General features: G+C 47.4%; 29 non-coding genes across 29 annotated transcripts; all 29 read left to right on the top strand.

Moving 5' to 3' along the window:
• The first annotated feature begins 22 nt into the window (after positions 1-22).
• Positions 23-141, top strand: LOC138553140 (5S ribosomal RNA). The gene has a single exon (XR_011296816.1). It is a non-coding gene; the product is annotated as a 5S ribosomal RNA (ribosomal RNA).
• Positions 142-796: 655 nt separating this feature from the next.
• LOC138553068 (5S ribosomal RNA) lies at positions 797-915 on the top strand. The gene has a single exon (XR_011296745.1). It is a non-coding gene; the product is annotated as a 5S ribosomal RNA (ribosomal RNA).
• A 106-nt stretch (positions 916-1,021) lies between these two features.
• On the top strand, positions 1,022-1,140 carry LOC138551394 (5S ribosomal RNA). The gene has a single exon (XR_011295116.1). It is a non-coding gene; the product is annotated as a 5S ribosomal RNA (ribosomal RNA).
• A 463-nt stretch (positions 1,141-1,603) lies between these two features.
• Positions 1,604-1,722, top strand: LOC138551395 (5S ribosomal RNA). Its single transcript, XR_011295117.1, has one exon. It is a non-coding gene; the product is annotated as a 5S ribosomal RNA (ribosomal RNA).
• Positions 1,723-1,829: 107 nt separating this feature from the next.
• Positions 1,830-1,948, top strand: LOC138552877 (5S ribosomal RNA). The gene has a single exon (XR_011296555.1). It is a non-coding gene; the product is annotated as a 5S ribosomal RNA (ribosomal RNA).
• Positions 1,949-2,054: 106 nt separating this feature from the next.
• LOC138552568 (5S ribosomal RNA) lies at positions 2,055-2,173 on the top strand. Its single transcript, XR_011296249.1, has one exon. It is a non-coding gene; the product is annotated as a 5S ribosomal RNA (ribosomal RNA).
• A 106-nt stretch (positions 2,174-2,279) lies between these two features.
• On the top strand, positions 2,280-2,398 carry LOC138551396 (5S ribosomal RNA). Its single transcript, XR_011295118.1, has one exon. It is a non-coding gene; the product is annotated as a 5S ribosomal RNA (ribosomal RNA).
• A 474-nt stretch (positions 2,399-2,872) lies between these two features.
• On the top strand, positions 2,873-2,991 carry LOC138551397 (5S ribosomal RNA). Its single transcript, XR_011295119.1, has one exon. It is a non-coding gene; the product is annotated as a 5S ribosomal RNA (ribosomal RNA).
• Positions 2,992-3,097: 106 nt separating this feature from the next.
• LOC138553243 (5S ribosomal RNA) lies at positions 3,098-3,216 on the top strand. Its single transcript, XR_011296909.1, has one exon. It is a non-coding gene; the product is annotated as a 5S ribosomal RNA (ribosomal RNA).
• Positions 3,217-3,322: 106 nt separating this feature from the next.
• LOC138551399 (5S ribosomal RNA) lies at positions 3,323-3,441 on the top strand. Its single transcript, XR_011295121.1, has one exon. It is a non-coding gene; the product is annotated as a 5S ribosomal RNA (ribosomal RNA).
• Positions 3,442-3,547: 106 nt separating this feature from the next.
• On the top strand, positions 3,548-3,666 carry LOC138551400 (5S ribosomal RNA). The gene has a single exon (XR_011295122.1). It is a non-coding gene; the product is annotated as a 5S ribosomal RNA (ribosomal RNA).
• A 106-nt stretch (positions 3,667-3,772) lies between these two features.
• LOC138553022 (5S ribosomal RNA) lies at positions 3,773-3,891 on the top strand. Its single transcript, XR_011296699.1, has one exon. It is a non-coding gene; the product is annotated as a 5S ribosomal RNA (ribosomal RNA).
• Positions 3,892-3,997: 106 nt separating this feature from the next.
• Positions 3,998-4,116, top strand: LOC138551401 (5S ribosomal RNA). The gene has a single exon (XR_011295123.1). It is a non-coding gene; the product is annotated as a 5S ribosomal RNA (ribosomal RNA).
• Positions 4,117-4,222: 106 nt separating this feature from the next.
• LOC138553141 (5S ribosomal RNA) lies at positions 4,223-4,341 on the top strand. The gene has a single exon (XR_011296817.1). It is a non-coding gene; the product is annotated as a 5S ribosomal RNA (ribosomal RNA).
• Positions 4,342-4,996: 655 nt separating this feature from the next.
• On the top strand, positions 4,997-5,115 carry LOC138553069 (5S ribosomal RNA). The gene has a single exon (XR_011296746.1). It is a non-coding gene; the product is annotated as a 5S ribosomal RNA (ribosomal RNA).
• Positions 5,116-5,221: 106 nt separating this feature from the next.
• Positions 5,222-5,340, top strand: LOC138551402 (5S ribosomal RNA). The gene has a single exon (XR_011295124.1). It is a non-coding gene; the product is annotated as a 5S ribosomal RNA (ribosomal RNA).
• A 463-nt stretch (positions 5,341-5,803) lies between these two features.
• LOC138551403 (5S ribosomal RNA) lies at positions 5,804-5,922 on the top strand. Its single transcript, XR_011295125.1, has one exon. It is a non-coding gene; the product is annotated as a 5S ribosomal RNA (ribosomal RNA).
• A 107-nt stretch (positions 5,923-6,029) lies between these two features.
• On the top strand, positions 6,030-6,148 carry LOC138552879 (5S ribosomal RNA). The gene has a single exon (XR_011296557.1). It is a non-coding gene; the product is annotated as a 5S ribosomal RNA (ribosomal RNA).
• A 106-nt stretch (positions 6,149-6,254) lies between these two features.
• On the top strand, positions 6,255-6,373 carry LOC138552569 (5S ribosomal RNA). The gene has a single exon (XR_011296250.1). It is a non-coding gene; the product is annotated as a 5S ribosomal RNA (ribosomal RNA).
• A 106-nt stretch (positions 6,374-6,479) lies between these two features.
• Positions 6,480-6,598, top strand: LOC138551404 (5S ribosomal RNA). Its single transcript, XR_011295126.1, has one exon. It is a non-coding gene; the product is annotated as a 5S ribosomal RNA (ribosomal RNA).
• A 474-nt stretch (positions 6,599-7,072) lies between these two features.
• On the top strand, positions 7,073-7,191 carry LOC138551405 (5S ribosomal RNA). The gene has a single exon (XR_011295127.1). It is a non-coding gene; the product is annotated as a 5S ribosomal RNA (ribosomal RNA).
• Positions 7,192-7,297: 106 nt separating this feature from the next.
• On the top strand, positions 7,298-7,416 carry LOC138553255 (5S ribosomal RNA). The gene has a single exon (XR_011296920.1). It is a non-coding gene; the product is annotated as a 5S ribosomal RNA (ribosomal RNA).
• Positions 7,417-7,522: 106 nt separating this feature from the next.
• On the top strand, positions 7,523-7,641 carry LOC138551406 (5S ribosomal RNA). Its single transcript, XR_011295128.1, has one exon. It is a non-coding gene; the product is annotated as a 5S ribosomal RNA (ribosomal RNA).
• Positions 7,642-7,747: 106 nt separating this feature from the next.
• Positions 7,748-7,866, top strand: LOC138551407 (5S ribosomal RNA). The gene has a single exon (XR_011295129.1). It is a non-coding gene; the product is annotated as a 5S ribosomal RNA (ribosomal RNA).
• Positions 7,867-7,972: 106 nt separating this feature from the next.
• Positions 7,973-8,091, top strand: LOC138553024 (5S ribosomal RNA). Its single transcript, XR_011296701.1, has one exon. It is a non-coding gene; the product is annotated as a 5S ribosomal RNA (ribosomal RNA).
• Positions 8,092-8,197: 106 nt separating this feature from the next.
• Positions 8,198-8,316, top strand: LOC138551408 (5S ribosomal RNA). The gene has a single exon (XR_011295130.1). It is a non-coding gene; the product is annotated as a 5S ribosomal RNA (ribosomal RNA).
• A 106-nt stretch (positions 8,317-8,422) lies between these two features.
• On the top strand, positions 8,423-8,541 carry LOC138553142 (5S ribosomal RNA). The gene has a single exon (XR_011296818.1). It is a non-coding gene; the product is annotated as a 5S ribosomal RNA (ribosomal RNA).
• Positions 8,542-9,196: 655 nt separating this feature from the next.
• Positions 9,197-9,315, top strand: LOC138553070 (5S ribosomal RNA). The gene has a single exon (XR_011296747.1). It is a non-coding gene; the product is annotated as a 5S ribosomal RNA (ribosomal RNA).
• Positions 9,316-9,421: 106 nt separating this feature from the next.
• On the top strand, positions 9,422-9,540 carry LOC138551410 (5S ribosomal RNA). Its single transcript, XR_011295132.1, has one exon. It is a non-coding gene; the product is annotated as a 5S ribosomal RNA (ribosomal RNA).
• Positions 9,541-9,668: the final 128 nt, after the last annotated feature.

Raw genomic sequence — 9,668 nt, forward strand, 5'->3', positions numbered from 1 at the left:
TACAAAACTCACTAGGCCCAGAGCCTACGGCCACACCACACTGAATGCGCCCGATCTCGTCTGATCTCGGAAGCTAAGCAGTGTCGGGCCTAGTTAGTACCTGGATGGGAGACCGCCTGGCAATACCAGGTGCTGTAGGCTATTTTGTGCTCCATGATTAGTAATTGCACAACTTCTCAATTACTTTTCAAATTTGGTATGTTTCCAAAATAATTTTATCCCGTTTTATAGCGGAAATGTTGGACAACATTATGAGGGCTGGAGCTACCTATTTACATATAATTAGCATACAGGTAGTGTGTTCATGGGTAATAAATCGACTTTCACATGTAATGCAGTACAGAGAATATTGAGTCCTTCAAGAGGCATGAAAGAAAGCCGTTATTGTGTTGATTGTTCTCTCCACCTCCCTGCAACAGAAACAGGATGGATGGATTAAAGTTATCCTACCAGACATAGGAGTCCTGAATGGGCCCACCAGTCTTATATATCTCGCCTGATCGAGCCTGATCGAGCGATGAGCGTGGTATCATGTTGCAAGTGGCTGCATGGCTTAGCTTACTAAATGCAAATGCATAAGAGTAATATTCTTAGCATTTCTAGAGCCTACGGCCACACCACACTAAGCAGTGTCGGGCCTAGTTAGTACCTGGATGGGAGACCGCCTGGGAATACCAGGTGCTGTAGGCTTTTTTGTGCTCCAAGTTCAGGAAGTGAGCCATTTCTCAATTGCCTTTCAAAACTGCAAGGTCTAGCCGACTAGATGCTTAAAAGTACAAAACTCACTAGGACCAGAGCCTACGGCCACACCACACTGAATGCGCCCGATCTCGTCTGATCTCGGAATCTAAGCAGTGTCGGGCCTAGTTAGTACCTGGATGGGAGACCGCCTGGGAATACCAGGTGCTGTAGGCTTTTTTGTGCTCCAAGTTCAGGAAGTGAGCCATTTCTCAATTGCCTTTCAAAACTGCAAGGTCTAGCCGACTAGATGCTTAAAAGTACAAAACTCACTAGGCCCAGAGCCTACGGCCACACCACACTGAATGCGCCCGATCTCGTCTGATCTCGGAAGCTAAGCAGTGTCGGGCCTAGTTAGTACCTGGATGGGAGACCGCCTGGGAATACCAGGTGCTGTAGGCTATTTTGTGCTCCATGATTAGTAATTGCACAACTTCTCAATTACTTTTCAAATTTGGTATGTTTCCAAAATAATTGTATCCCGTTTTATAGCGGAAATGTTGGACAACATTATGAGGGCTGGAGCTACCTATTTACATATAATTAGCATACAGGTAGTGTGTTCATGGGTAATAAATCGACTTTCACATGTAATGCAGTACAGAGAATATTGAGTCCTTCAAGAGGCATGAAAGAAAGCCGTTATTGTGTTGATTGTTCTCTCCACCTCCCTGCAACAGAAACAGGATGGATGGATTAAAGTTATCCTACCAGACATAGGAGTCCTGAATGGGCCCACCAGTCTTATATATCTCGCCTGATCGAGCCTGATCGAGCGATGAGCGTGGTATCATGTTGCAAGTGGCTGCATGGCTTAGCTTACTAAATGCAAATGCATAAGAGTAATATTCTTAGCATTTCTAGAGCCTACGGCCACACCACACTGAATGCGCCCGATCTCGTCTGATCTCGGAAGCTAAGCAGTGTCGGGCCTAGTTAGTACCTGGATGGGAGACCGCCTGGGAATACCAGGTGCTGTAGGCTTTTTTTTTGCTCCAAGTTCAGGAAGTGAGCCATTTCTCAATTGCCTTTCAAAACTGCAAGGTCTAGCCGACTAGATGCTTAAAAGTACAAAACTCACTAGGCCCAGAGCCTACGGCCACACCACACTGAATGCGCCTGATCTCGTCTGATCTCGGAAGCTAAGCAGTGTCGGGCCTAGTTAGTACCTGGATGGGAGACCGCATGGGAATACCAGGTGCTGTAGGCTTTTTTGTGCTCCAAGTTCAGGAAGTGAGCCATTTCTCAATTGCCTTTCAAAACTGCAAGGTCTAGCCGACTAGATGCTTAAAAGTACAAAACTCACTAGGCCCAGAGCCTACGGCCACACCACACTGAATGCGCCCGATCTCGTCTGATCTCGGAAGCTAAGCAGTGTCGGGCCTAGTTAGTACCTGGATGGGAGACCGCCTGGGAATATCAGGTGCTGTAGGCTTTTTTGTGCTCCAAGTTCAGGAAGTGAGCCATTTCTCAATTGCCTTTCAAAACTGCAAGGTCTAGCCGACTAGATGCTTAAAAGTACAAAACTCACTAGGCCCAGAGCCTACGGCCACACCACACTGAATGCGCCCGATCTCGTCTGATCTCGGAAGCTAAGCAGTGTCGGGCCTAGTTAGTACCTGGATGGGAGACCGCCTGGGAATACCAGGTGCTGTAGGCTATTTTGTGCTCCATGATTAGTAATTGCGCAACTTCTCAATTACTTTTCAAATTTGGTATGTTTCCAAAATAATTGTATCCCGTTTTATAGCGGAAATGTTGGACAGCATTATGAGGGCTGGAGCTACCTATTTACATATAATTAGCATACAGGTAGTGTGTTCATGGGTAATAAATCGACTTTCACATGTAATGCAGTACAGAGAATATTGAGTCCTTCAAGAGGCATGAAAGAAAGCCGTTATTGTGTTGATTGTTCTCTCCACCTCCCTGCAACAGAAACAGGATGGATGGATTAAAGTTATCCTACCAGACATAGGAGTCCTGAATGGGCCCACCAGTCTTATATATCTCGCCTGATCGAGCCTGATCGAGCGCTGATCGAGCGATGAGCGTGGTATCATGTTGCAAGTGGCTGCATGGCTTAGCTTACTAAATGCAAATGCATAAGAGTAATATTCTTAGCATTTCTAGAGCCTACGGCCACACCACACTGAATGCGCCCGATCTCGTCTGATCTCGGAAGCTAAGCAGTGTCGGGCCTAGTTAGTACCTGGATGGGAGACCGCCTGGGAATACCAGGTGCTGTAGGCTTTTTTGTGCTCCAAGTTCAGGAAGTGAGCCATTTCTCAATTGCCTTTCAAAACTGCAAGGTCTAGCCGACTAGATGCTTAAAAGTACAAAACTCACTAGGCCCAGAGCCTACGGCCACACCACACTGAATGCGCCCGATCTCGTCTGATCTCGGAAGCTAAGCAGTGTTGGGCCTAGTTAGTACCTGGATGGGAGACCGCCTGGGAATACCAGGTGCTGTAGGCTTTTTTGTGCTCCAAGTTCAGGAAGTGAGCCATTTCTCAATTGCCTTTCAAAACTGCAAGGTCTAGCCGACTAGATGCTTAAAAGTACAAAACTCACTAGGCCCAGAGCCTACGGCCACACCACACTGAATGCGCCCGATCTCGTCTGATCTCGGAAGCTAAGCAGTGTCGGGCCTAGTTAGTACCTGGATGGGAGACCGCCTGGGAATACCAGGTGCTGTAGGCTTTTTTGTGCTCCAAGTTCAGGAAGTGAGCCATTTCTCAATTGCCTTTCAAAACTGCAAGGTCTAGCCGACTAGATGCTTAAAAGTACAAAACTCACTAGGCCCAGAGCCTACGGCCACACCACACTGAATGCGCCCGATCTCGTCTGATCTCGGAAGCTAAGCAGTGTCGGGCCTAGTTAGTACCTGGATGGGAGACCGCCTGGGAATACCAGGTGCTGTAGGCTTTTTTGTGCTCCAAGTTCAGGAAGTGAGCCATTTCTCAATTGCCTTTCAAAACTGCAAGGTCTAGCCGACTAGATGCTTAAAAGTACAAAACTCACTAGGCCCAGAGCCTACGGCCACACCACACTGAATGCGCCCGATCTCGTCTGATCTCGGAAGCTAAGCAGTGTCAGGCCTAGTTAGTACCTGGATGGGAGACCGCCTGGGAATACCAGGTGCTGTAGGCTTTTTTGTGCTCCAAGTTCAGGAAGTGAGCCATTTCTCAATTGCCTTTCAAAACTGCAAGGTCTAGCCGACTAGATGCTTAAAAGTACAAAACTCACTAGGACCAGAGCCTACGGCCACACCACACTGAATGCGCCCGATCTCGTCTGATCTCGGAAGCTAAGCAGTGTCGGGCCTAGTTAGTACCTGGATGGGAGACCGCCTGGGAATACCAGGTGCTGTAGGCTTTTTTGTGCTCCAAGTTCAGGAAGTGAGCCATTTCTCAATTGCCTTTCAAAACTGCAAGGTCTAGCCGACTAGATGCTTAAAAGTACAAAACTCACTAGGCCCAGAGCCTACGGCCACACCACACTGAATGCGCCCGATCTCGTCTGATCTCGGAAGCTAAGCAGTGTCGGGCCTAGTTAGTACCTGGATGGGAGACCGCCTGGCAATACCAGGTGCTGTAGGCTATTTTGTGCTCCATGATTAGTAATTGCACAACTTCTCAATTACTTTTCAAATTTGGTATGTTTCCAAAATAATTTTATCCCGTTTTATAGCGGAAATGTTGGACAACATTATGAGGGCTGGAGCTACCTATTTACATATAATTAGCATACAGGTAGTGTGTTCATGGGTAATAAATCGACTTTCACATGTAATGCAGTACAGAGAATATTGAGTCCTTCAAGAGGCATGAAAGAAAGCCGTTATTGTGTTGATTGTTCTCTCCACCTCCCTGCAACAGAAACAGGATGGATGGATTAAAGTTATCCTACCAGACATAGGAGTCCTGAATGGGCCCACCAGTCTTATATATCTCGCCTGATCGAGCCTGATCGAGCGATGAGCGTGGTATCATGTTGCAAGTGGCTGCATGGCTTAGCTTACTAAATGCAAATGCATAAGAGTAATATTCTTAGCATTTCTAGAGCCTACGGCCACACCACACTAAGCAGTGTCGGGCCTAGTTAGTACCTGGATGGGAGACCGCCTGGGAATACCAGGTGCTGTAGGCTTTTTTGTGCTCCAAGTTCAGGAAGTGAGCCATTTCTCAATTGCCTTTCAAAACTGCAAGGTCTAGCCGACTAGATGCTTAAAAGTACAAAACTCACTAGGACCAGAGCCTACGGCCACACCACACTGAATGCGCCCGATCTCGTCTGATCTCGGAATCTAAGCAGTGTCGGGCCTAGTTAGTACCTGGATGGGAGACCGCCTGGGAATACCAGGTGCTGTAGGCTTTTTTGTGCTCCAAGTTCAGGAAGTGAGCCATTTCTCAATTGCCTTTCAAAACTGCAAGGTCTAGCCGACTAGATGCTTAAAAGTACAAAACTCACTAGGCCCAGAGCCTACGGCCACACCACACTGAATGCGCCCGATCTCGTCTGATCTCGGAAGCTAAGCAGTGTCGGGCCTAGTTAGTACCTGGATGGGAGACCGCCTGGGAATACCAGGTGCTGTAGGCTATTTTGTGCTCCATGATTAGTAATTGCACAACTTCTCAATTACTTTTCAAATTTGGTATGTTTCCAAAATAATTGTATCCCGTTTTATAGCGGAAATGTTGGACAACATTATGAGGGCTGGAGCTACCTATTTACATATAATTAGCATACAGGTAGTGTGTTCATGGGTAATAAATCGACTTTCACATGTAATGCAGTACAGAGAATATTGAGTCCTTCAAGAGGCATGAAAGAAAGCCGTTATTGTGTTGATTGTTCTCTCCACCTCCCTGCAACAGAAACAGGATGGATGGATTAAAGTTATCCTACCAGACATAGGAGTCCTGAATGGGCCCACCAGTCTTATATATCTCGCCTGATCGAGCCTGATCGAGCGATGAGCGTGGTATCATGTTGCAAGTGGCTGCATGGCTTAGCTTACTAAATGCAAATGCATAAGAGTAATATTCTTAGCATTTCTAGAGCCTACGGCCACACCACACTGAATGCGCCCGATCTCGTCTGATCTCGGAAGCTAAGCAGTGTCGGGCCTAGTTAGTACCTGGATGGGAGACCGCCTGGGAATACCAGGTGCTGTAGGCTTTTTTTTTGCTCCAAGTTCAGGAAGTGAGCCATTTCTCAATTGCCTTTCAAAACTGCAAGGTCTAGCCGACTAGATGCTTAAAAGTACAAAACTCACTAGGCCCAGAGCCTACGGCCACACCACACTGAATGCGCCTGATCTCGTCTGATCTCGGAAGCTAAGCAGTGTCGGGCCTAGTTAGTACCTGGATGGGAGACCGCATGGGAATACCAGGTGCTGTAGGCTTTTTTGTGCTCCAAGTTCAGGAAGTGAGCCATTTCTCAATTGCCTTTCAAAACTGCAAGGTCTAGCCGACTAGATGCTTAAAAGTACAAAACTCACTAGGCCCAGAGCCTACGGCCACACCACACTGAATGCGCCCGATCTCGTCTGATCTCGGAAGCTAAGCAGTGTCGGGCCTAGTTAGTACCTGGATGGGAGACCGCCTGGGAATATCAGGTGCTGTAGGCTTTTTTGTGCTCCAAGTTCAGGAAGTGAGCCATTTCTCAATTGCCTTTCAAAACTGCAAGGTCTAGCCGACTAGATGCTTAAAAGTACAAAACTCACTAGGCCCAGAGCCTACGGCCACACCACACTGAATGCGCCCGATCTCGTCTGATCTCGGAAGCTAAGCAGTGTCGGGCCTAGTTAGTACCTGGATGGGAGACCGCCTGGGAATACCAGGTGCTGTAGGCTATTTTGTGCTCCATGATTAGTAATTGCGCAACTTCTCAATTACTTTTCAAATTTGGTATGTTTCCAAAATAATTGTATCCCGTTTTATAGCGGAAATGTTGGACAGCATTATGAGGGCTGGAGCTACCTATTTACATATAATTAGCATACAGGTAGTGTGTTCATGGGTAATAAATCGACTTTCACATGTAATGCAGTACAGAGAATATTGAGTCCTTCAAGAGGCATGAAAGAAAGCTGTTATTGTGTTGATTGTTCTCTCCACCTCCCTGCAACAGAAACAGGATGGATGGATTAAAGTTATCCTACCAGACATAGGAGTCCTGAATGGGCCCACCAGTCTTATATATCTCGCCTGATCGAGCCTGATCGAGCGCTGATCGAGCGATGAGCGTGGTATCATGTTGCAAGTGGCTGCATGGCTTAGCTTACTAAATGCAAATGCATAAGAGTAATATTCTTAGCATTTCTAGAGCCTACGGCCACACCACACTGAATGCGCCCGATCTCGTCTGATCTCGGAAGCTAAGCAGTGTCGGGCCTAGTTAGTACCTGGATGGGAGACCGCCTGGGAATACCAGGTGCTGTAGGCTTTTTTGTGCTCCAAGTTCAGGAAGTGAGCCATTTCTCAATTGCCTTTCAAAACTGCAAGGTCTAGCCGACTAGATGCTTAAAAGTACAAAACTCACTAGGCCCAGAGCCTACGGCCACACCACACTGAATGCGCCCGATCTCGTCTGATCTCGGAAGCTAAGCAGTGTTGGGCCTAGTTAGTACCTGGATGGGAGACCGCCTGGGAATACCAGGTGCTGTAGGCTTTTTTGTGCTCCAAGTTCAGGAAGTGAGCCATTTCTCAATTGCCTTTCAAAACTGCAAGGTCTAGCCGACTAGATGCTTAAAAGTACAAAACTCACTAGGCCCAGAGCCTACGGCCACACCACACTGAATGCGCCCGATCTCGTCTGATCTCGGAAGCTAAGCAGTGTCGGGCCTAGTTAGTACCTGGATGGGAGACCGCCTGGGAATACCAGGTGCTGTAGGCTTTTTTGTGCTCCAAGTTCAGGAAGTGAGCCATTTCTCAATTGCCTTTCAAAACTGCAAGGTCTAGCCGACTAGATGCTTAAAAGTACAAAACTCACTAGGCCCAGAGCCTACGGCCACACCACACTGAATGCGCCCGATCTCGTCTGATCTCGGAAGCTAAGCAGTGTCGGGCCTAGTTAGTACCTGGATGGGAGACCGCCTGGGAATACCAGGTGCTGTAGGCTTTTTTGTGCTCCAAGTTCAGGAAGTGAGCCATTTCTCAATTGCCTTTCAAAACTGCAAGGTCTAGCCGACTAGATGCTTAAAAGTACAAAACTCACTAGGCCCAGAGCCTACGGCCACACCACACTGAATGCGCCCGATCTCGTCTGATCTCGGAAGCTAAGCAGTGTCAGGCCTAGTTAGTACCTGGATGGGAGACCGCCTGGGAATACCAGGTGCTGTAGGCTTTTTTGTGCTCCAAGTTCAGGAAGTGAGCCATTTCTCAATTGCCTTTCAAAACTGCAAGGTCTAGCCGACTAGATGCTTAAAAGTACAAAACTCACTAGGACCAGAGCCTACGGCCACACCACACTGAATGCGCCCGATCTCGTCTGATCTCGGAAGCTAAGCAGTGTCGGGCCTAGTTAGTACCTGGATGGGAGACCGCCTGGGAATACCAGGTGCTGTAGGCTTTTTTGTGCTCCAAGTTCAGGAAGTGAGCCATTTCTCAATTGCCTTTCAAAACTGCAAGGTCTAGCCGACTAGATGCTTAAAAGTACAAAACTCACTAGGCCCAGAGCCTACGGCCACACCACACTGAATGCGCCCGATCTCGTCTGATCTCGGAAGCTAAGCAGTGTCGGGCCTAGTTAGTACCTGGATGGGAGACCGCCTGGCAATACCAGGTGCTGTAGGCTATTTTGTGCTCCATGATTAGTAATTGCACAACTTCTCAATTACTTTTCAAATTTGGTATGTTTCCAAAATAATTTTATCCCGTTTTATAGCGGAAATGTTGGACAACATTATGAGGGCTGGAGCTACCTATTTACATATAATTAGCATACAGGTAGTGTGTTCATGGGTAATAAATCGACTTTCACATGTAATGCAGTACAGAGAATATTGAGTCCTTCAAGAGGCATGAAAGAAAGCCGTTATTGTGTTGATTGTTCTCTCCACCTCCCTGCAACAGAAACAGGATGGATGGATTAAAGTTATCCTACCAGACATAGGAGTCCTGAATGGGCCCACCAGTCTTATATATCTCGCCTGATCGAGCCTGATCGAGCGATGAGCGTGGTATCATGTTGCAAGTGGCTGCATGGCTTAGCTTACTAAATGCAAATGCATAAGAGTAATATTCTTAGCATTTCTAGAGCCTACGGCCACACCACACTAAGCAGTGTCGGGCCTAGTTAGTACCTGGATGGGAGACCGCCTGGGAATACCAGGTGCTGTAGGCTTTTTTGTGCTCCAAGTTCAGGAAGTGAGCCATTTCTCAATTGCCTTTCAAAACTGCAAGGTCTAGCCGACTAGATGCTTAAAAGTACAAAAGTCACTAGGACCAGAGCCTACGGCCACACCACACTGAATGCGCCCGATCTCGTCTGATCTCGGAATCTAAGCAGTGTCGGGCCTAGTTAGTACCTGGATGGGAGACCGCCTGGGAATACCAGGTGCTGTAGGCTTTTTTGTGCTCCAAGTTCAGGAAGTGAGCCATTTCTCAATTGCCTTTCAAAACTGCAAGGTCTAGCCGACTAGATGCTTAAAAGTACAAAACTCACTAGGCCCAGAGCCTACGGCCACACCACACTGAATGCGCCCGATCTCGTCTGATCTCGGAAGCTAAGCAGTGTCGGGCCTAGTTAGTACCTGGATGGGAGACCGCCTGGGAATACCAGGTGCTGTAGGCTATTTTGTGCTCCATGATTAGTAATTGCACAACTTCTCAATTACTTTTCAAATTTGGTATGTTTCCAAAATAATTGTATCCCGTTTTATAGCGGAAATGTTGGACAACATTATGAGGGCTGGAGCTACC

This window comes from Ambystoma mexicanum, unplaced genomic scaffold (assembly GCF_040938575.1).
Source record: "Ambystoma mexicanum isolate Mex_15411 unplaced genomic scaffold, UKY_AmexF1_1 Mex_scaf106, whole genome shotgun sequence".
NCBI classification, from domain to species: Eukaryota; Metazoa; Chordata; class Amphibia; order Caudata; family Ambystomatidae; genus Ambystoma; species Ambystoma mexicanum.